The sequence below is a fragment of the Ahaetulla prasina genome, chromosome 4 (assembly GCF_028640845.1).
Source record: "Ahaetulla prasina isolate Xishuangbanna chromosome 4, ASM2864084v1, whole genome shotgun sequence".
NCBI classification, from domain to species: Eukaryota; Metazoa; Chordata; class Lepidosauria; order Squamata; family Colubridae; genus Ahaetulla; species Ahaetulla prasina.
Window position 1 is genome coordinate 107,183,703 of NC_080542.1, and position 25,513 is coordinate 107,209,215.

At 36.4% G+C, this 25,513-nt stretch overlaps 1 long non-coding RNA gene across 1 annotated transcript in view; it reads left to right on the forward strand.

The window, feature by feature from the left end:
* Window positions 1–15,400, forward strand: part of LOC131197269 (uncharacterized) — a 74,676-nt gene extending 59,276 nt beyond the window's left edge. The window contains exons 2-3 of the long non-coding RNA XR_009154920.1: window positions 8,200–8,356; window positions 13,459–15,400. This is a non-coding gene — a long non-coding RNA (uncharacterized LOC131197269). The remainder of the gene's footprint in view (window positions 1–8,199; window positions 8,357–13,458) is intronic.
* The last annotated feature ends 10,113 nt before the right edge of the window (window positions 15,401–25,513 follow it).

Sequence of the window (25,513 nt, forward strand, 5' to 3'; positions counted from 1 at the left end):
AACTCTTTTCTTGAAGGCTAAAAGAGAAGAGGCAGACTGTACGTCCTGTGATAAGATATTCCAAACAGCAGGAGCTGTGGCAGAGAAGGCTCTTCATTTGCATGCCACCATCTGAAATTCCTTGGCTGATGAGTTCCACAGTAGGGCCCTTTTGTCAGCACAAGGGGGGAAGTCCAATCTCATTGGGAAAAGGTGGTTCTGCAGATATCTTGGGGCTGTGGTATAGGAAGCTTTATATTAGCAATTTTTTAAAATTTCAATTCCAGGGGGAAAAAGATTGGCAAGAAACAGTTAACAAATTTATTTGGAAAGAATAACATACATAGAATAATATATAAAAAAAGTTACAAGGTTCAGAAGATAGAGATAATCTTACTCTCTTAAAGTTTATCTGTTTATTCAATTTGTATAGCTGCCACCTCAGACCAATAATTCTCATCAATGAACAGTCATAAAAACAAAACACAAACAAAAAGAAATTAAATACAAATAGCAATCAAGAGATATTGTAATCCATTGGTGTCATCATAGCCAGAAAATGGAGTCTTCAGATACTTAGGACCCCAACTGGTACAATAACAACAGTCCCAACTAATCTCTGTTAGATCCTAATTTAAAAAATAGGGTCTTGCACAGGGCAATCTGAGGAGAAGCATTCTGGATGTCTCCCATGAATTTTGCCTGATCATCACCACTACCCTGCAGTTTGGCTGCTGTCACACTAGGAATCCAATTCTCAGAAATAAGAATCTCTTCCTCTCCCAGCCAGTTCTCAGTAATACACATCAGATTAGCATCCTTGTCAAGACATGGATAAGAGATGTCCAGCAACAGCAGCCAATAGCTGTTTGAAGATCTGCCATCCAAAGTTGGAATGAACTAAAGTGTCTAGGACACATCATAGAAACGATAAACCTCCTACATAAAGCCCCTTTCTGAGGGAGATGGATGGATTAGAAACAGCAAACAAACAAACAAACAAACAAACATATCTCTTCAGCCCTTATTCTTAACACCATACACCACAGGATTGTGGTGTACAACAAGTAGTCAAAATAGGCAGTGCCCTATCAAATCCTGTTCCTGTCAATAGTGGCGCTCCCCAAGGCAGTGTTCTTGGACCAACACTCTGTATAATATAATACATTAATGATCTCTGTGACCATATTAAAAGTAATTGTGTTCTCTTTGCTGATGATGTCAAAATATTTAACACTACCAACAATACAGCTACCCTTCAAAAAGACCTTGACTTTGTGTCAGAATGGTCAAAAACTTGGCAACTCCAAATCTCAACCAGCAAATGCTCTGTCTTACACATTGGAAAAAAGAATCTAAACACTAAATACAAACTAGATGGACATTACCTTGTAGATGACCCCCACCCCATTAAAAACCTTGGAGTTTTCATATCAAATGATCAAAGTGCCAAAGCCCACTGCAACTACATCGCAAAAAAGGCTTTAAGAGTTGTAAACCTAATCTTACGTAGCTTCTTCTCCAGAAAACTACACTGCTAACCAGAGCTTATAATACATTTGCTAGACCAGTTCTTGAATACAGCTCGCCTGTCTGGAACCCATACCACATTTCAGGCATCAATACAATTGAACGTGTCCAGAAATATTTTACAAGAAGAGTTCTCCACTCCTCTGAATACAACAAAATACCTTATGCCACCAGGCTTGAAATCTTGAATTTAGAAAACTTAGAACTCCGCCGCCTTCAACAAGACCTGTGTTTAACTCATAGAATCATCTATTGCAATGTCCTTCTTGTTGAAGACTACTTCAGCTTCAATCATAACAATACAAGAGCAAACAATAGATTTAAATTGAATGTTAACTGTTTCAATCTTGATTGCAGAAAATATGACTTCTGTAACAGAGTTATTAGTGCTTGGAACACACTACCAGACTCTGTGGTCTCTTCTCAAAATCCCCAAAGCTTTAACCAAAAACTCTCTACTATTGACCTCATCCCATTCCTGAGAGGTCTATAAGGGGCGTGCATAAGAGCACAAACGTGCCTACCATTCCTGTCCTATTGTTTCCTTTCATTATATCCAATTAATATAGTTATTATATACTTATGCTCATATATATGCGTATATATTATATAGTTATTTTCATGCTTATGCTTATATATACTGTTGTGACAAATAAAATCAATAAATAAATAAATAAAATTGTGTGTTGAGTTCCTTACTCTATACTGTTTATGTGCATGATTGAATTCCCACTCACACCAGTAATACTATTATTAAATTTGCAGATGATACAACAGTCATGGAACTCATCTCTGGGTGTGGAGGGGAATGAGTCTGCCTATTGAGATGAGGTGGAGCAGTTGCTTTCATGGTGTGAAGATGATAATTTGGTCCTTAACACCAATAATACCAAGGAACTTATAGTAGACTATAGAAGGAATAGATCCCAGAGGATTAACATCATTGCCCAGAGGATCATTGGTTGCCATCTCCCTTCTTTGGAAGACCTTTATCACTCCCGCTGCCTTAAGAAAGTTCAAACATTCTTAAAGATCCATCTCATCCTGGGCACCCTTTTTTTGAACTATTACCATCTGGTAGATGTTACAGGATAATAAAAACAAGGACAAATAGGCTGAAAAACAGCTTCTATCCCAAAGCAGTATCTATATTGAATTCTATGTATAGTGCAATATTAATGCTATATCAATTTCAATTCAATTGTATAGAATGTGAAGGATGTGTGTTTGTCTTTTATTTTTATTGCTATAATGTACACTGAAGACTGCATTTAATTTCCTTGTACAAGGTGCAATGACAATAAAGTAAAGTAAAAAACTAAAGTTATTTGTTGAAAATTGAAATGCGCTATATAGTAGCTGACACAAATTTTGATTGAAAGAATGACAATTTTAAAATTGTCAAAAGCCTTCTTTCTTGAGATTGCTTTTAATTCTTTAAAAAGAAGTATTTTTCTTCTTTTTAAAGAATTAAAAGCAATTTCAAGAAAGAGGGCTTTTGACAAATGACAGAATCTGAAATATTAATAGAATGTTAAGACCAGTCTACGTTTGGGGTGAGAGCGGTTAGATAGTATAGTGGTTAAAGCGCCGCCTTTAATGTAGGAGATCTGCAGTTCAAATACTGACTGTACTTGTCAGTGGGGTTCTTAAGCAAAAAAATCCTAATACTTAACTGCTTTCCTCATAAATATGAGAATGACACCAACTAGGACACTCATACAAACTCAGTGATACCCAGATTAACAAGATCTCTATCAGATGTTGAGGTAGCAGGAGAATCTGATGATAAGTGAGCTATTGGAACAAACTATACATAGATGAGACAAGAAAACCTGAAATTAATGGAATGCTACTACAACAGTAGACCTAATGAAAGAGGATATATGAAGCATAATGAGGGAACTATGGACAGAATATCACAGCTATACTAATTGAGAAAGAGCTTGTTATCCAATTGTTCAGCATAGTGAAGAGGAAACTGCTTTCACAGTTTCAGATTGACCAACTATGCTTTACATCCCAGATTCAAGAAGACTTTGAAGAACAACTAGATATGCAGTCAACACCTGAAGCTGGAATATCACTAGTAGCCTCTCCATTAAAGAGCACAGCTGCTAATACTAGGCATAAGATCATGAATAAATTGGCTACAATCAACCCTCAAGACCGGTTACCAAGGGTGAATAGCGAAGTACCATCAGATAGTATTGTAGAAGATGCCATGGCTTTGCTAGTGAATATATACATCTAACAACCTCAGGACTACTAAACAAAGGCTTGCAGTAATGGTTACCAGGCTAAGAAGATAATCCAGAAGAGTAGAGGCCAAGAAGATAAATGCCCTGTTTTCCAAAGATCGATCCAAAGTGTGCTTCCAACTGTAATGCAATAACATACAACAGTAAAGCCACCAAAAGTAGAAATTGAACACTAATGGAATATTCCAGAATAGGAATCAATCATCATCACAGTAGCAGATATCCAACAGTGGGTGAACAACAGAAATTGCTATACAGCACCTGGCCCAGACATGATCCAAAGCAGTGCATGAATGCCTAGCATCACAGATGAACTAGCTGTTAGTAGAAGGCTCCTAGCAAGACTGGATAAATTAAGGAAGACATTGGTGATCATGAAAGCCCTCACAAGAGAACATCATCCAACTACTGGTTAATAACTACTGCCTCCCCACAACATGGAAAGTTCAACAGATATTATAGCCAGTCACGATACAGTGACTGAGCCAGTACATGAGCATAACCCAGTAATCCTTGGGAACAGCACCAGAGGTTCAAACACTAGTTGCTCATAGATAAAGCAGTCACTCAACACTCAAGGTCTAAACAGAACAATCTGAGATTGACTACAGCAAAGCCAATGACTCAATGCCACAAAAATGGATCTGGGGATGCACGGCACTATACAAAGTCAAAAGGGTATTAAGACCCTTCTTTAAGAACTCAATGGGATTGTAGAAAACAATAATGGAAGTCAACTCAAAATAGCTAACACAAGTGACCCTCAAGTGCAGCAAACATCAAGGTAATGTACTGTCCCAGTGCTGTTCTGCATAGGCATAAACCTCCTCAGTCAGATAATCATAAGGAATGGATATGAATGGATACAAGTTCAGGAGTGGAACTACCATCAGCCACCTCCACTACATGAATGTCATCAAGCTGTATGCAAACAGTGAATATGACATAAACTTGCTGATTCACTTGATGAGGATCTACAATGAAGACATCAGGATGTTATTCAGACTAGACAAATGTGACAAGATGGTAGTCAAGAGAGGGAAAGTAATGAAGACTGGTAGAGTGAAACTACTGCCAGGCCACGTAGTACAATTACAGACCATTTACAAGTACTCTAGTAGTCCATAGTCAAATGGGAACTGTGAGGAGGAGGCAAGGAAGAGAGCAACTTCCAAGAACTACCAAGAAGAGACATCTCAATGGAATTAACAAGATCCATACTATTAACATGTATGCCCCACCAGTCATCAGATATCTTGCCAGTATGGTGAGTTGGCTAAAGAAGTACATGGAAGATGACTATGGAGATTCTCAGTCATTCGGACATGGTTGTCCCAAAGGTGCTTTTTCAAGAAGCAACTGGACTTTCTGGTTTATCTTAAGAGGTTTTGCTTTTCAACCAAGAAGCCAGAAAGTTCAGTTGCCTCTTGAAAAGTACCTTTGGGACAAGTACATGGAATCTATCAATATGAAGACCCAGAAGCTTCTCACAATGTATTTGGTTTCCATCCCAAGTCCAACAACCAGAAACTGTGCACCAGATGCAAAAAGGATGATTGGGAACTAGTAAGTGCCAAATTTACTGTCATGAATGAAATCTAGAGCACCCAGGAATATATCAGCAAGATGGCAACCAAAGGTGAGTTGCTGAGAGAATGTCTGAGGCAGCAGCAGTGGTAGTAAGATCAAGCAGAATAAGTACATGGCAAGTCAAGATTGTGATGGCTCCCTTGGGCACCAGCTCAAACAAGGAGGAAGAATTGCCTCTGGGGACATCTTAGAGGGCCTTTAGGGACCACCAGGGATACATAGAAGACTGTGATAGTTTTGGATGGTCTAGGTGAGGCAGGAATGTTGGAGGAATATGGGAGAGAGCAGCTGGATAAACAGCTGGCTGTGCAGGCAGGAGGAGAGACATAGCTGCAGCCACTTGGCATGATGACAAGCTGGCTGCTTGAGCTGAAAAAGACACACACATCTAGCTCACCGGTGGAGAAACAGTCAAGTTGCCACCCCACTTGATCCAAGAGCTGAGAGTACAAAAGAGGTCATCAAGGCTACTTGCGAAGAGGCAGCCTGAATCCTCCTAATAAGGTGCACCAATTGGTACCTATTTACTTCGGTATTTATATAGGGATGTCAGAGACAATCATTCATAATCCATCCATCTGTGAATATTCTCAATCCATTTTCTTGAAGTCATTAAGATCAGGTTACTGTAATTGTGCCTTGAACTCATTAATGCCAAGTTCTGTTCATTGTGTCTTGAACTTGCTTGAGTTTTGTTTCCCCATTGCACTTTGGGCCCATTGAACCTGCACCTGACTTGGCTGCATCTGGAACTCTGAGCACCATGGATCTGCTGTTCTGCTGGTGCTGTTCCTGTGGCTTAGATGCAAAAAAGACTGCACCCTAACTTCCCCTGTTGCCTTTGTTATATCCAGATCATTTAGAACTGACTTTAAAAAGACTGTTCACAAAGAGTTGGAATCTGGGGAATGAATGACTATGGGATTGACTGTGTGAAATAAGCATGCTGATTTCACTTGTGCTATGTGTGTGTGTAGACTGGGACAGGACAAAGACTCTGTATGGGATGAACCATTAACAGATAGCTAAGATGGCTAACATTGGGAAATCCTATCAGTGACTGGAATGGGATGAACATCATACTGAGGCACTGATCATAGCAGCACAAAAACAGATACTAAGCAGCAGTTCCCTAGAACTGGGTCTAATATACTAGATAGAACCCAAACTGCAGACTATAGAGAATAAGAGACTGTTCAGAGACAGTTCAACACATAGTGACAGGGTGTAAGAGGCAGACAGAAATAGCATACACTGAATGGCACAACCAGGTAGTAGTTGCATTATGTATAGGAACATCTACATAGAATGTGGTTATGGTTAGATGGAAGTCCCACTAAAGGTCATGCAGAATACGAAAGCTAAGATCCTGTGGGACTTTCAGGTCTAGACAGACAGGCAGGTACTGCCCAATCAACCAGATATAAATGGTAAATATAATTCTAGTAGACAAGGACTACAACCAGTGATGGGGAAAGATGTAGTGGTGCCAAGTGACAGCAAAATCAGGAAGGAAGAATATGAAAATCTGGAGCCTGAAGGAGGAACTGGATATGGAAGGTAAAGGCCAAAGGGGTCCCAGGGGTAGTAGGAGCACTTAGAGCTATGACTCCTAAGATGGGAGAATAGCTTCAACAGATCCCAACTTAGGACAAGTAAAATTTTATATGATAAAATGGGTACAAAATTTTAAAGAAACAATTACATTAAAAAATGGGAAGTCTTATGGAAGAATTCATTCAAATTTATTCGAAATTATAATTTAAAAAAATTGGTACAGAATATTTTATAGATAATACACAGCTCCAGCCATAATTTCAAAAACAGGTAAATGTAATAAAGATAAATTTTGCAATACAATATAGAAGGAACATTATAACAAATATTGTAGTAATGAAAAAGAATTCAAAAATACGTGTGGGGGAAATCATATTTTTAAAAAAGTATTTTTTTTTCAAAAAAAACATCATACATTATTTATAAAAAAATAAAAGCAAATCTTGAATTGACAAACTATTTTTTTTAATCAGGAACATTTCCAGAAGAAATAAATAAAAATATCACAGTTTATTAAAATATATGCTGACAGCTGCGCAGATAAATTTGGCTAAACATTTGAAAAGAAATACTTTGTTGACAATATCAGATAATAAAAACAAACTAGGGAAATACTAGAAATGACAAAGTTAACAGTATATAGCTGGAACATAAGCTTGAATAGATTCAAAAATTACTTTCCTCTATATTACAGGACACAGAATAAGGCAGATACTGAAGAGTACAGTTTTTAAGAGAAAATATTTCATGTAAAATAATAACAAGAAGCAATGCTAATGTCAGTCAAACAAATTTTAGATAAGTATTAATTCTTATTTTGTAATACCAGTAAGGTATATACAATAGAAGAACTCAATCTGTCAGAAAGAGAAGAGTAGTTCAAAAATCTGAAAAATGAAAAAAAAACCCACACCATTTTAAAAAAACACTACCTTTTTTTCTTTTCTTTTTTTTCAGAACATGTACATTTATTTTAGGAATAATTATACATAGTGGTGATGTTTACATAAATAATAATTCTTAGAGTTTTGTAGGGATTTTAAATTATTTCTTAACATGATATAATGAGGCCAGTTTACGTATTCAATTATTTAATCAATGAAATAATTAATTTTAATTTTTATCTCAGTTATAAATTATCTATTTTCATCCATTATTTGTTTATACCACTTTCTTACTTTATATACTTTATTTGATTATATTAAAATATAATAATCATAATCACAATTTTATCTCTCTCTCTCTCTCCCTCTCTCTCTCCCTCCCTCCCTTCTCTGTTTAGGAATCAAATCCTTGGAATTCCATCAAAGCCATGGAAATCTGGATAAGTTTGGGGCAATCATTCTCTTTCAAGACAATCTACCTCACAGGTTGAGTGTTGTGAAAGTAAAATGAAGGAAGATCCCTTCTGAAAGCTGCCATGAGTCCTTGGAAGGAAGGTGAGAGAAAATCTAACAACTAAATAATATATTGATACTGTATGTTCTAATAAATTTATATCACATGCATACATATTTCTTACTATATGTATTTAGTACTCTGGATATGTGATATTTTTTAGCAATTTTAAAATAATGGGCTCTTAAGAGACATTTCAAATATATGGAATTATTTCATTATTAAAATATAAATTGACTTTCAGAACTGTTAGTACCGAAACTTTAACATCACTGTGAACATGTTTCAAAAATGTTCCATTTCATTAATAGATGAACAATGAATTTAGATACAGAAAAGATAAGTCATCGGTTTTATAAATTTCAGTTTCTAATGTAGAAAGATTGAAATAATTCATTCACAAAAGGCCTGGATATGAAAATTAACCTTCCATCATCATTTTAATGTCCCATCAACATGGTTCTGAATTATCTTATTTCAGATTGAATGCATATTATTTTTATTCATATATTAGATTTGTGTGCTGCCCATCTCTTCCATATATTGCTGTCAGTATATTGGATAAAATTAAAACATTAAACATTCTTGAATCATTCTTGACATCTTGGTGTTTCATAGATATGCCCACAATATGGATAGCAATATGGAAATAGTTTTCTAATGCTTTCTAGTTTAAAAACATTCTAGTTTAGCTTTCGGCTCTGAGATTTCCTAGCTAATCAGCCATTCAAATCGTATCCAGATTTGACACTAGTTAGCTTTTTTCAAGCCCACCTTGATTAATTACCTGACTGCTACCATATGCTTCACAGTAGACTATTCTTCAATATTAACCCTGGGATCAGCGGTGGGATTCAGCCAGTTTGCACCACTTCGGGAGAACCGGTTGTTAACTTTCTGAGCAGTTTGGTGAGCTGGTTGCTGGAAGAAATCATTAGGGTAGAGAACCGGTTGTTAAATTACTTGGATCCCACCACTGCCTGGGATGTTACGTTTCCATTATTACTATGTTGTGCTGCAAGATCTATCGCATTCAACATCCAATTTAATGTCTGTTGGGAGGAGATTTTTGTTAATAAAAGGATCTGTTATACTTAACTAACAAGCTTCTAAGCATCATCTGAACACATGTAACACAGCTTTTCTGCTTGGGTTCTTTTCATATGATGCATTTGAAGCTTTTTGTTTTTAAAATAGTGGTCTTATGTGGATACTACAATTTCTTAGAGAACAACTATTAAAATTCTCTAGTATGCCAATCATGAAAGTCAGCATTGCTTTTGTTCAATACAGCTCTAACATAATGGCATAACTGCACAAAAACCATCATTCAAACATAAGGACATAATTATACAAAAAAATAACCTTTACCATTTTTTTCCTGATATTTCTTTCTCAGGCCCCTCCCTTTCTAGCATCAAGGCAAAAATTGCCCACCTTCCCCCTCACAGGATATATTAAAGACATTTCTTTCACAATGCAATGACTTATTTTACAGGACAGGAATACCAGGAAAGACTGGAAGTAGAAAGCCAATTATATGCTGATTCTGGTAGTGTTATTTTTTCAGATTAAATGCCACTTGGAGTTATAAAAACTAGCACTTGAAGCTGTCAGTTTTCTGAATGACTTTCATATGTAGTTCTATCATAACAAGCTGAATGCTGGACAGTTCAGCTCCATAGGAGGGCTACAAAACTCTCAGAGAGGTTTAACAGCCCTTGAAATTATATCCCTAAAATGTAGAGAGCCTGCTGATTCAATGGGAAAAGACATCAGCTAAGCAAGTTATAAATAAACTCATTTATCCCAGGCATTACTGTCCTGGTGAGTTCAAAGGCCATCCTAAGGATATACCAATTTCTCTGAAGTTTCATTAAAAGTAAGAACTTTATTGTGTGTACAACAGGTTTCACATCCAAACAGCAATTTATGAATCCAAAACTAAGAAGTGCTACTATCTTAATTCTTGAAACTTAATTAGTTCTTATATGTGTCTTTTAAATCCATCATAATGTGAAACTTTTCTATTTAAGATAACTGGGGAAACAGTGAAAAAAGAGGAAGGGAAAGAAGAAGTTTCTTCTGCCTTTCAAACCAGCAACCTTTAACTGATAAGATAAGAATATTTAAAGAGTTCTCAAAAGCTTTTAAAAACAGAATAGTAAGACAGGATGTTTTAAAGATGTTTGTTGTGTCTGCATATATATGCCTATTGACACTATTATTTAACTTCATATATAATTCAATTTAACATCTACATATGTAAATGCCCAGGAAGACTAGTCTCAGCAAAGAGACTGACCATGACTTTCCTAGAAGTTCAGAGAGATCACAGTGGATGGAATGTCCTTCATATCATGTTGCATATAGAGTCCAGACTCAATAGCCTGCAAGAGAAGTCTTTCCTTTGTTTTGCATAAATGATTAGCAAGAGTGGAAAATATTAAATCAGTATAAAGAATTCAAAAGCATGATAGTTATATAGGTTTTTTTCAAAATAAAAAGTAGTATGCCTTCTGTACACAGCACAACCCAGCGTAACACTACTGCTTCATATTTGTGTGTAGTCTATAAACATTTGGTTTGTCACTGTAACATAATTAACCACATAAAACTTTGATTTCATCTTCTTATTTTATGATTTTTAAAATGAGCATTAAAATCTAAATATCATAAGTGAACAGTTATTGCAACTTGCATTTGAAAAAAAAAAGACGTTATCAATGATCTCAATGATCATTGATGATCAATTAAAGATCAATGATCTTTAATTGCCATCAAAATTAATATTCATTCATTAATCATTTATGAAGACAGAGGGCAGCATTCTGTTAATTTTAGAACAGAAATATCAGAATTTTCTATTCAAAGATAAAAGGCATTCAAAAATTCCCTGTAGTTATTATATTCAGTTTGACTTAACCCATTTTCTTCTTGGTTTTAAAGTAAACATTTCTCATTTTTAATATGTAATTACATTGAATTTATTTTATACAAAAAAGTTAACAATGAAAAAAGTTAACATAATGAAAGTCTTCTTTCAAGGATCACTAACTTTTTCATTTTCTGTCTAATTTATTTTATTTGGTCGATCACATTTCTCTTATTTTTTATTTCTGGTTTTGTATTTGATTAAAATATTGTTATTAGAATTTTTTTTTCCAGTATTTTCATCTTAAAGGCCTAACAAATCTTCAACCAATAAACATTTGTTCTTCAAGTGTATTGTCATGTAACTTATAAATTTCATACTTAGATTCCAATTTCAGGTGGACAGAATTGGTTACCTCCCAGAAGATTAACCTTTGAGTTGATTCTGATTCATTAACCGCGCACATCAGTCATCAGACTGCAGGAAAATTTATTGCAATAAGCCCTGCTCCACTGTAATGGCTGAATACGATTCACCATTATCAGTACTATAATAGCTTTCTGGACAGCTGCCAGTTTTTTCATTCACTCCACCCAGTCTTAATAATGCAACAATTTTGACAACAAGCCCATGTTTCAACATTTTTCATAAAAACAATTTTTTTAAAAAAAATCAGCAACAGGCCAGTAAAATCTCCCCCTCCCTTTTCTTTCTTGCCAAGATCAACAGAAGGGAAAATGTCAGTCTGGCCTGGCTCCAAAGAGAGAGGAAATTGAACAATCTTCATTCTTATTCTTTGACTGGTAGCATTGTGCACATAGAAGACTTGACTTTTAGGCTCAGTTTGATGAATCTGAAGTCTAGATAAGAATGTCAAGGACTAGATTTGGTAATTTATTGCCAATGATTCTGCTTAAGATCTTTCAATACCACATTACAAATCAATGTAATTTAGAAAATAACATGGTTTCTGCCACTGACATAAGCCATATGTGAGTTCCTGAGCTACTATGCAAGCTACAGCTATAAATTGTAAATTGTTAGGAATGGATCTTGTTTTAAAAAATCTGTGCTGAATAATTTTCTTAATTGTGAAGAATGAGTTATGATCTTGAAGCTTCTCTATAACTATGGAAAGATCTCTCATTCAAATTATGGATGGTTTTTAAAAATGACACAAAAGTATACATTTTCTTAGAATAAAAATCTGGGATTCACAAAGTTACCTGTTTTACTAATGCAATGAAAGATTAAATGGCTTATAGTCTGAGAATTGTCTTGGGTTTTTCTGTTTTCACTTCCAGATTCTTTTTTGTTTTGCTTTAACAAGGCAAGGATTTCCTGAACTATTTAATGACAAAGGCCATAAATATTTCGATCAAAGTCTGAGTTCAAGTAATTGTATTAAATTTAGAAGCATTTTAAATGGCAAATGAAAAACTAATTCATAGTATATACTAAATCAGTTCATTAATGGTTAGAAACCAGAATTTATCTTAATTGTGGAGCAGAAATGAGATCCAAGTACTGCCAAACTACATAAATGAACTGATGATAAATTGATACATTTTATCAGTTATCTAATGTACTTGGAAAAATAGCGTCTCAAAATGACACAATCATGTATAGCAAATGTTAAAACTAAGACCTTCCATAATTTCTCAGAATCAACATCCTAATCATTCAAGATTCTGTGATTCCACTGACAATTTGAAATTTAAGCCCAAGTATCAATTTGTTTAGGTGGTAGTTCAATCAGTCACCTAAATTCAATGTTTTCCTGTTACTATTATGCACTATTATTATAATAAAACAGTTCAGGACCAGAGTTTCTTGAGACCCAGAATCCAAACACAGCCAGGTAAAGACCCATCCACACTACCCAAAGAAAATAAAGATCTATTCCTAATTATTCCATCTCAAAATTTGGAGATAGGACCAAATTCAAGACAGACATGCAATAAGAATATGCATTAGTTGTGATACTTATCACTTTATGAGAATACAAAATTGTCTTATAACCATATAAAAATATAAAAATATTTGTCTGTCTAGTCATGTTATTGACAATTTGGGCTGGCAATAGCATTCAAGGAATCCAGGAAGTGGCTTTTCCATAATTTCATTATGGGAAGATGCTACTTTTTAAACCAAGAATCTTTTCATAAGTCCTGTTGTACCTAATTATGAATAAAGAAGATTCAGATAGACAATATTATATTGAATAATCTGAATAATTTTTCTTTTGTTTCCAATCTTTCCCTTTAGGAAAGGTAATTGAGAAGATGGTGAAGCTAAATTTGCAAAATTATCTGAACTCTTTTCAGTCAGGGCTTAAGCCTAGATGTGGAACTGAAATTGTATTGGTTGTTTTCATGGGACTTGGGCATGAGAAATACAATTCTTCTGACCCTACTGGACGTCTTAGCTGCATCAGTACCAGTTATCTTGGTATCTTTGTGGACCAGTTGTGAGATTGGAAAAGTCGTAGTGTCATAGTGGTTCTCTTTTTTGAATTGTCAATTCAAGCCAATAGTTTTGTGGGGTGTCAACTCTCAGGTGCTTCACAGGGCTTGGCCTTCCGCTTAATGTTTAATATCTACATGAAGCTACTGATGAAGATACTTTGCTACCTTTCAATTAGGTATCAGTATGCTGATGATTCTATTATATATTGCAGTCCCTAAATATGATAGAATCTTGGTGCTTGGAGAGGGTTAGAACCTGGATGGGGAGAAATAGGTTTAGGCAGAATCTAACAAGATGGAGGAGCTGTGGATTTGAAAGCTGATCTATTCTAGAGAAGTTCTGACAGAATTGTCCTTCCTCAGTTGGAGATGATCTGCAGTCTACAGATTTTTCCAGGTTCATGGTGAACTGTGAATGTACTATTTTTAAAACAAAAGGCCTTGGTAATGATAATTTATGCCATTGTCTGCTCCTGAGGTACAACTCACTTGCAATTCACTCTAGATCAGGGATGTCAGCTCAAAGCCCACGGGCTGAATCCAGCCTTTGGGATGCTTAGATATGCCCCTCAGGGCCACCCTGGAAACAGTGAAGGACCAGCCCATGGTGCCTCTGCCAGTGAAAATGGGCTCCCAATATCCATTTTTGCCTGGGACAGCATCCTGCAACCTTCTGCCAGTGAAAACGGAGCTCTGTTTTTGCTGACAGAAGGTTGCAGGAGGCTGTCCCAGCCAAAAACAAAGATTGGGAGCCTGTTTTCACTGGCAGAGCATTTGGGCCATCACAGGCACCCCTGACACAAGTGACATCAAGCTGGCCACATCTACCCTGGCCATGCCCACCCCAGCCCCCCGTGGTCAAACACAACCCTGATGCGTCCCTCAATGAAATCAAATTTGACACCCCTGCTCCAGCTAGAGCTGTCCCTGAAGACCATTTGGAAGCAGTAATAGTAGTTATGGACTGTTGAATTGTTCTGAGCACAATTCAAATTTGTAGAATTAACTTAACTTTCAAAACCTTATACGGCACAAAAACTGGGTATCTCCAAAAGGTGAAATCTGCCTGCCAGTGACATCAGGAAGCACATTAAAAGTCCCACCTCTGAAATAACGTGGCTATCAGGAATTCGATGCATGATACTTCTCCATGAAGTTCCCTTTAATAGATCTTTTCTTCTAAAGTTAGTTAGTTCTATCCTGCTAGACTCTTGTAGAATGGTATAGAAAGTGTTTCAGAAAACTTTCTGGAATTGGACAGAAACATTATTCTTACAATAAGGTTGGAATATTATTGATGAGAGGGTGGTGGTGTGATCAATGGTTTAATTTTGTTCTTTGTATTGCTTTAATTTTACTATTTAGAGCAGATATTGTAAGTCACTTATAATCTTCAAATTGGAGTAGCTTGGAAACCTAACTGGCTGAGTAACTAAATGTATAGACATGTAAGTAAATTGTTTCAGTATAATCCATCCAGAAAACTCAGTTATTAATAAATTAAATATGCAACTAATTATAGAGCATATGCTTGGATTTGTTTATCTGTCTAAGTTTAAAGAATATTCAAAAACCTTCTACAATGTCATTTTGAGTTTCATCTGAAAATGCTTTTACTACAAAGCTTAATATTGTAGTAAAAATGACTATCACTATTAATTTTATAAAAATCTAGAAATTCAGAAAGAACCAATATTTCACTAAATATTATATATTGCATGTCAAAATGAAAATGACATATGCAATATACGTAGAAATACCAGAAGTAAGGTTAATAGACCAATATGTATATTTACCTATGTAAACGTAGAAAACACAATTCTCAAAATCAAGTTTAAAAAATGTTTCTAATAAATAAAAGATAAAAATCAGGGTGTGTCTGTTGTGTTATGTACAAAGAAAAAAGAATTCATTGCCCACAGGGCCAGGTTATGATATTTATTTTGTCTATAGCAAAGAAGAAAATGGCACCATTTCCATTTCTATGCAGTTAGTATATTATATATCAGCTGAACTAGCTCTTTTCCAAAACTGTTGATAAAACAGGATTTTATTGCTTCTAAGGAAACATGGCTGAATAATAAAAAGCAAAGTTGGAATAAACCTTGGAGGTCTTTTCTGTCCAACCTCTGCTCATGTAGGAGATCCTGTACCATTTAAGGTAAATGGCTGTCCAATCTCTTCTTAAAACCTTCCAGTGATGAAGTATCTACTTCTGAAGGCAAACTGTTCCACTGATTACCATATTTTTCAGAGTATAAGATGCACTGGAGTATAAAATGCAGCTTAGTTTTTGGGGAGGAAAGGAAATCTTCTCATAGTTTCCATCACCAATCTCTTTCCATTTATGACTGTATGACTATAACTTGTTGCTGGCAATCCTTATGATTTATATTGATATATTGACCATCAATTGTGTTGTAAATGTTGTACCTTGATGAACGTATCTTTTTTTTTATGTACACTGAGAGCATATGCACCAAGACAAATTCCTTGTGTGTCCAATCACACTTGGCCAATAAAAATTCTATTCTATTCTATTCATCTGGCTAGTGTCCTTAGTTTGGTCAACTTCAGCACATTAGTTTGCTGTTTTGAGAGTGCCTGTGCACTTTTTAATCCCCTACTTCAGGATAAAAACCAGCTTCTAAAGCACAGCTGAGAGGGAGCAGCAATGAGAAAAGCAGGCAAAGCAGGGAGATTGCTTCACTCACTAGCACCTCGTTAGCAGTGGTGGATTTCAAAAATTTTCGCTACCGGTTCAGTGGCCATGGCTAGGTGTGGGGGCCATGTGATTGAACAATGTCACCCACGCCCACTCACTCACATGACCTCCCACCTAGCCACGCCCACAGGAAAAGGTAGGAAAATTTTTGGAATTTCCACAAATCTACCTCCACCCTCCCTTCGCCAGTCACCCCTGTTTCTCCTCTTTTAGTGACCACGGCCCTAGCTCCACTTCCTCCCCCATCACCGCCTCTTTTTACAGGCTGCTTACCTTCCACGATGGCTGGTTCAGCATCCAGAAGGCAAGCTGACCAGAGTTTTCAGCAGCCTGCAGCCAGCTGCCATTGCTGGAAAGCTGCTGGCCAAGAGGCGGCTGGCCACAGACCAAAAAAATACCGGAGACTGTGGAAAAAGCTACTGACATTGGCGCCATGTTCTTCGCGCATATACATCCCATTGGACTTGTAAGACAATGGGATACACGTGCGCAAAGAATATCGTGGTAATGAACATTGTGGGGGGGCGAGCAAGCAGTGACTGGGGTACTGATTTGGGGACATGGCCAAATTTCCACCAATGGTTATACCAGTGCGAACTGGCTGAATACCACCTGTGCTCATTAGGACTGGAAAAAAGCTTCTAAAGCACAGCTGAGAGTTGGAGGGAGCAGGCAAAGCTTGGAAGATGCTTCCCTTGCTAGCACTTCATTAGGGCTGAAAAAAAGCTTCGAAAACACAGCTGAAAGTCGGAGGGAACAGGCAAAGATCAGAAGATATCGCTTCATTTGCTAACACCTCGTTAGGGCTGAAAAAAAGCATTGAAAAAGCTACATTTGGAGTATAAGACACACCCAAATTTTCAGCCTCTTTTAGGGAGGGGGAGTGTGTCTTATACTCTGAAAAATACAGCAATTGTTTTAGCTGTCAAGAAATTTCTACTTATTCGTGGTTTATTCTCTCCTTGATTAGTTTCAATCCATTGCTTCTTGTTCTGCATTCAAATTCTCTGGAGAATAGGCTGAGCTCTTCTTTGTGGCAGCATCTCAAATATTGGAACATTAGTATCCTTCATTCCTAGTACTTTTTTTCACTAGACATACCCAATTCCTGTAACCATTCTTAATATGTCTCCAGGCCTTTTATCCTCTTGGTTGCTCTTCCCTTCACTCTTTCTAGAATCTCAACATCTATTTTATATTGTGGCAACCAAAACGGGATGCAATATTGCAAGTGTGGTCTTACTAATGCATTACAAAGTAATACTAACAGTTTACATGGTCTTGATTTTATCCCTCTGTTAAAGCAACCCAGGATTGTGTTGGATTTTCTGGCAGCTGTAGCACACTGCAGCATCATTCATATTTAAGTGATTGTCCACTAGGACTATAAGATGCTTCTCAGTGTTACTATTATTGAGCGAGGTATCACCTATACTATATTCTTTTGTTTTTTCCTGCCTACATGTAAAAATTTACTTTTATCATCATTGAATTTCCTTTTGTTAGATAGTGTTCAAGTTTGTAGAGTTTGTTATGGATCTTAATCCTATCTGTGTTATTCCCACCAGCTTGGTGTTGTCTGCAAATTTGATGGGTTCCCTTTCTGTCTCTCATCTAAAATGTCTATCAAGATATTGAACAGTACCAGGCATAAGACAAAACCTTGAGATATACACTGCATGCTTCCCATCATATGGATGTAGTTCCGTGATGACTACATGTTGGGTGTGGTTGGTCAGTTTTACAAATCCATCCAATCCTGAATGATGCTGTCTAACCCACATGTTTCTACCTTATCAAGTAATAGATTCTTTCTTTTTCTCCTTTCTTTCTTATTTCTTTCTCTCTCCTTCCCTCCCTCCCTCCCTCCCTCTCTCTTCTCTCTTCTTTCTTCATGGATTTGGCCTCAGAAGAAACAAAAATGAGTCTTTTTTTCTTTAGTACATCTACCCCACACAACTGTTTTAATCTCCTCCAACCCAAATCAAGACATTTTACAATGGTTACTTTGTTTGAAACATGCAGCATTGCCAGATTAATGCAATTATTTTTGACAAGTTGAAAATCTTCTTGTAATTTAATTTCAATTTGACTTTAATGTTTGCCCCATTTGGAACTCCCTGTTAAAAGCATCGAGCTTTGATAATGTTTCCTTTCCATATTACATTTTTTAAACTTTTAAAAAATCACATAATCTGAATGTTTGGAGATATTTTTAAAAGAAAAAAGTGCTCTTTTATGTTGCTTCTTGTATTTCTAACAAATTCCTGGCCCATTTAGTGGAATAAGGATATCATCGATGCTTTATGTTATGGCAACACATATATATTCCTGTCTCAGTCATTGCAACATTTTACCACTTATAGCACTAATATGTTTTCTTTAAAAAGGCCATGTAAAATTATTGAAACACCTAGAAGATTCATTCAGGTGTAGGGTTTCCTGCCTAAGCAGTGGATTGGACAGGGGTGAAATCCAGCAGGTTCTGACAGATTCTGGAGAACCAGCAGTGGAAATTTTGAGTAATTCAGAGAACTGGCAAATGCCAACTCTGGCTGGCCCCAGAGTGGGGTGGGAATGGAGATTTTGCAATATCCTCCCCCCAGGAGTGGGATGGGAATGGAGATTTTGCAGTATTCTTCCCCTACCATGCCCATTAAGCCACACCCATAGAACCCATAGTAAAAAAAATGGATTTCACCACTGGGAATGGACTAGAAGACCTCAAAGGTCCCTTCCAACTCTGTTATTCCACTCTATGCATCTGCTCTTAACTGATTTTTACTAGCAATGAAAAATTACTGGGAGGCTTAAGAACTCTCAGAATATATTCTGCCAGCATCAAAAATGACCTGCAACTTTTAGGTTTCAACCTATGCAATGTTTCTTAGCTTCTGCTAAAGTCACAGTAGTTATAATGATGTAATTCTGATTTTAATAAAAATACAGAATGTATCATAAACATTTTATTAAATAAATAAAAAGTCAGTACCATTCCACTTCCCTGGTAAAGAAGATCACGTTATTGTAATATTTATGAAAAAGAAGGCAGGATTCTTCACATCTCCGTTCATAAATTGTATTCACAATGGAAAGAAGCAGGATGTATGACTGACGTTTCAGCAGAAATCATGGATTAAAATAAATGAGTAGCAATCCCAACTGCATCCAAATAGGAGAAACTTCTAGAGTTAATTATCATTACCCATATTAGTTATTCACTTTCTATTTGGATTGTTAGTGACCTGTTATCAATTTAAACCTTAGCTTGCAAGATCAATGAAATCTATGTCTGCAAACTAAACTCCAAATTGTTAGGCTATTGTGGATATATTGTTTGTGTTGGGTCAAGATAATCTCTTCTGAAATATGTGTGTCTTATGAACATGGTTGCAATATATTCGTTTGAATGATCTATTTGTTCCTCCTTTTGTTGTGAGATGGCTATCCCACCTCTATAAACACAAGTCCAAATTAAGCTGTTTATTGTACTGAATGCTTTCTACGACTTAGCTCACAATATAATTTAAACATTATGTTAGCATATTTGTTGCATTTTGCTAGAATCTTGACATACATGCATGCATGCATACATACACGCATATATACAGCATTCTGCACAAACCAAAAAATATCCACCATCCTAAGAAACCCCAAAGACAAAATTGAGTTAGAAAATCAAGGAGTATATGAAATCCCATGCACCGCCTGCCCCACCACATACATCGGACAAACCAACAGAAGAATAAGTGCACGCATTGAAGAACACAAGAACTCAGTCAAAAAAGAGGAACCAACTTCTTCCCTGGTCCAACACCTTAAAGCCACAGGACACGATATTGACTTTAAAAAGACCAGAACTATCGCCAAAACTGAACACTTTAACAACAGAATAATCAGAGAAGCCATCGAGATAGAAAAACGCCCACACAGCATGAACAAACGAGATGATACCTCCTGCCTACCAGCCATTTGGAAACCAGCCCTTATTGACAAACGAGTCCCTAACACGAGGAATGACACCAGACCCACACTCACAAGATCCACACAGGATGTCACCACCACACATCCACCCAGAAAGCAGACCCAAACCCACACTGATCAGGAAGCACGACCAAGGACCAGAAGCCAGACCGCAGCTGCAACATTAGCCATTTCAAACCCCTCCAATCCATACATGCAGCAGACAGACACCCACTATGAAGATGTAGCATGACCACGAACACGAAGCCAAACAGCAGCAGTGCAACTCACCAGCTCAAATCCCCCTGCAACTCAGACTAATCTGAGCACAACCAAGCCCCCACCAACACAGGACACACCCCCAGCCAATCAGAGCACAAAAAACCCCCATCCAATCAGAGCACAGCCAAGCTCCCACCCAATCAGTTCAAACCCCCACTAGCAGTTAAAAAGGAAGAAAGAGCTGCAATCACACATTGCTCCCAGAAGCACGAAGCTGAAGCCTGAAGATGACGAATGAGACTTCATTGAAACATCGCCAAGACACTTCCAATTTTACACGGGAGAAAACCCGAAAAACCAAAGACCTACATATATATATATATATATATATATATATATATATATATATATATATATATATATATATATATATATATATATATATTACAGTGCTTTTACAAAAAAAATACATTGATTAGTTTCAAAAGGTAAATGAAATCATTAAAAACTCATTAAAAAAATATAGTATTATCATTGCACAGTAAAACGATGCCCAAGCTTCTTGAATTTAAAAATTATAGTTGATCTAGAAAATTAAACTTAACAACTATGTTCATAGTTAAAACAAAAACACTAGCTCATTCGGTAATAATAAAATAGAAAGGATGTTTATAATTTTTTATAGAATTGTCCACTTTATAATTAGATTTCCTGAGCAGGCTTAGACCAGATTTAGACTGGTCTAAATTCTGCTAACTGCTAGATATATTCTACTATTTATGTAATATAAATATAATGGATATTTTTCTTTTTGCTCTGATTATGTTAATAATATTTTTAGAGCATATCAATGCTAAACTTGAACCAAAGAGATAGTATATTCCACTAGATATTTCTGCTATTAAGTACTAGAAACTATTCTAATAATACCGCCCCTCTCTCTTTTGTATCAACATCCAGGATCGTAAGATTAATTTTCCAGAACTATAAAAGAAATGCATTTATTTATTGAGCTTATGCTATAAATTCAATAAATCAATTTATGCTTTAATCCTAACAATAAATATTAGGATTAAAATGTATTTAAAATTAATCTTTTAAATTCGTATCAAGTTGAAAAGAGCATGTTGCAATCTTGAATTCAATAAAAGTGTTGCTTGTATTGATATTTTCTTTACACTGTGGATAGGTATTTATGCTAACCGGCGCAAGGTGCTAATCATATACACATTTTCTGCATTTGTTTAAGATAATAGTAGCTCACAAAAAGAACAAGCAAAGGTGAAGAGAAAAAGGCTAATGAGGACGTCATTCCTTTAAATTTTTCAAAAAGAGATTTGCCAGTTTTGCCAATACTCTAGTCCATGATTCTCACCAATATAACACTCTGGCACCTGATGTTATTCATACTGCAACTTGGGCTTATGGTATTATTATGAACAAATATAAAAGTTGATAACTTTCCTAAATCTAGTTGAGTCTGTTAGCTCTTAAGAGAGATTTCTAGTAAATATATTAAAGTCAAACATATCCAACATATTAGAATATATACTGTTACATTATAAGATTTTGTAATTAAAAGGGAATATAAAATCAATAAAAGTAACAGAGTATTGCAAGTGACGGAGCACAAAATCAGGCTCACTGAGGGTTGTTGTGTGTGGTTTTTTTTTTTTTTTTGCCTTATCACTATTAGTTCAGGCAGCAAGAAGGACATTTTTAGTAATCAACTGTGAGTCATCAAAGAGTAAGGAATACATTCTTGCCATGGAGCAAAAAGGAGAACATTGTTGAGCACCTTCTGTTCCCACAGACATCTTATGTAGCTCCCCAAAATGTGCGTCTCATATCCAATTGCTGAGGTGGTTTTCTCCTAAAACAAGGCAGGCAAAAAAACACTGTGCAGATGCTTCCCAATCAAAGACTTCTGTCTTTACAAGTTAACTTTACTGCCTCATTCTGAAAGGTTTGATTTTCAAATGCCAGACAGGTTCAAAACGAATGTCTGGTTTTATTTCATCAAGTCTAATCCATACACAACATCCTTTCCCACTATTTACTAGACTACAGCTATCAAATAAAGATATGATGTCTGTGTTTGGGTTTAGTTAGTTTAAATTCTAATGAGCATGATGTAATCACTATAATCAAGCAAAGCTTCTCTATCTTGGGCTTTCAGTCTCCTTTGCCATCAGCCCTAGATGTATTTGTTGCCTTGTCATTAAACCAACCACAGTTCTACCTAATTTTCAACTAGCAGCAAGCCAGCTGTAGAAAGCTGTGTGGCCCTAATTTAAAGCTCGTTTTATGGCATGCTTTGTTCTTTCATAAGATTACTAATATTTACATACACATCCTCAGTTTTCAAGTGAATGCTTTTATGAGCAAATTTCTCTATTCTTTTTTCTCCCCCACTTAAAACTGTTCATTAACTTTTTTTTTCCTGATCCGAGCAGACTTTCTGGTTAGAATTTCCTGGAAAGATCAACATTAAGGTTGATGCAGGTAAAAGTGGCATTCTGGCTTGTTTTCTCCTGTATATCTCAATGTCAAAAGCATCATAATCAATAAAAAAAACAGATGGCTTTGGTATTTCATTCTTCTGCATTTGTTTGTTTATTTATTTAAAACATTTATATAGCCACCCATGTCACAGCAGTAACTCTGGGCAGTGAACAAAAGGTTAAAACTAAAACCAGCAACACAATATAAAAATAACATCCAAAAATGAGTAATATAACATATGTGCAAGGTCTAAACATCATTCCATTTCTAATCCAAAGACCAGAACTAAACAAATCAGCCAACAGGGCATGCTTAACTTCCCAATACAAAATCTGGTGGAGCAGCCAATTTTTTATGTCTTATGAATGTCCAAGAGGATTGGGGGGCACTTAGTTCTTCACGGGTATGTTGTTCCATAGGGAAAATGCTGTAGATCCACTTCCTAAGTCCCACAAAATGTCAGACTCTGGAGAGATTCTGAAAATGAGACCTCAGCATATGACCACAATTGAGCCCAAAATTGCAGTTGCTAAGCAAGACCATTGTTAAATTAATTTTGCCCCATTTTATAACTTTTCTTACCATGGTTGTTCAGTGAATCACTGAGCTTATTAAGTTAGTAACATGTTTTTAAGTGAATCTGGCTTTCCCATTGACTGCTTGTCAGAAGGTCACAAAAGGTGATCACATGACCCTGGAGCACCACAATAGTCATATGCCAATTGTCATGTATCCAAAGTTTGACCATGTGACCATGGGGAAGCTGCAATGATCATAAGTGTGAAAAATAGTCATGTTGCTTTTTCAAAATGGTCTTTACAAAATGGTTAATAAAATGGTTACTAAACCAATGGTTGCAAGTTAAAAACTTGTATCCTATTACAAGCTGCAGCCCAAATACAATAATATTGAACTCTTTTTTTATGCATTCCTTCCTTTGTTCTGCTGCTCTCTTCAACCCCTATCTTCTTCCACTAATCAAAAAATGTAGACCACATAATCTTTAGAGCAAAATTGTGTTCTTTTTTTAATTATTGAAAGCTGCCAGTTGCAATGGTGTGCTAGAAATGAGTCTAGAAATGATTTAAGGATACATAAACTACTTCCAAATATTCTATTATACTTTGGTACAACTTTCCAAACTTCTGCTCTCAGAATTTCCAGCTAACATGGTCCATATTTATCAGATTAGTTCACCCTAGTCTAGAATAACTAAGAATCAGAACAGGAAGAAATAAAAGAGGCTGGCCTATGTTTGTCTAAATCCATAAATGATCCAACTGCAAAATGAATGGGTTGCCTTGCAATGCCTATCATGCAATTCACAAATAATTATCCCTGTAAGGATGCCATTCTCAACAGGGTAACAGTTGCCTATCCTTGGTTCAGTATTGCAGAATGCAGCAGCAATTTACACATCATGTTTGACCACGGAACTATGTAAGGCTGGGCCTGAGTATAACTTGGATGAGAGAATAAATGACTGTAACAAGAATAAAATGTCAAAAATATCCCCAAAGAAGTAAATAACAAAAACAACTTCCAATTGGCTATCGATATAAAACAATTACAATGTATCCATAGTCACAAAAAGGCAAGCTCAATATGGAGGTAACTAAGCTTAATTTATATAATTAAACTATATTTATATTGTAAACTAAATACATAATATTAAATAAGTGGTGTTAGCAGGGAGGTTGGAAAAAAATCAAGATGGTGGCTGTAGCTGTGTAACTGAAACCTCAGTATTTTTTACTATGTCATGTACACAATGCAAAACAGGAATTGGTCTTTAATCATGCTGTCAGAGCTGTCATCTTTATTTCTCTCTCCCCTCCCCCATATTAGATATAGTACATGTTGTGTTCGGCTGGAGAACACATGACCAGTAACCAGCAGTTGATTGGTTAACCGCCGATGCTATAGCCGGCGGGAGAATTAAGGAGCTGCTATTGGCTGAGCTGTTTACAGCTCCAATATAAAAGGGCTGTCAGTTTAGAGCTTGCTCGCTTGCTCACCTCAGTTAATTGTTTGTAGTTAATAAAAGAACTGTTAATGGTTCTCCTGCATTGCCTCACTTCTTGCTGTTGTTTTGCGAATACAACACTGGCGACGAGGATTTTGTTAGCGGAGATCGCAGGGGAACAAAGCCATTCATGAGAGCTAGCCAGAGAGCAGAGCCAAGGCAACAAGACATTGAGGACTAAATTACCTCAGGCAAGTCTCCTTGATCAATGGCCACTCTTTCCACATTCGCTCCATTCGATCAGGCGAAGGAATCCTGGGACTGCTTTGTAGACAGGGTCAATTGTTTCCTGGCCGCAAATGACTACAAGAGACTTCCCGATGACAGGAAATTAGCAGTATTCCTTAGTATATGTGGGCATGACATGTTTGAAACAGCCCGAGCGCTGTTGGCGCCTCAAAATGTTCAGGATGT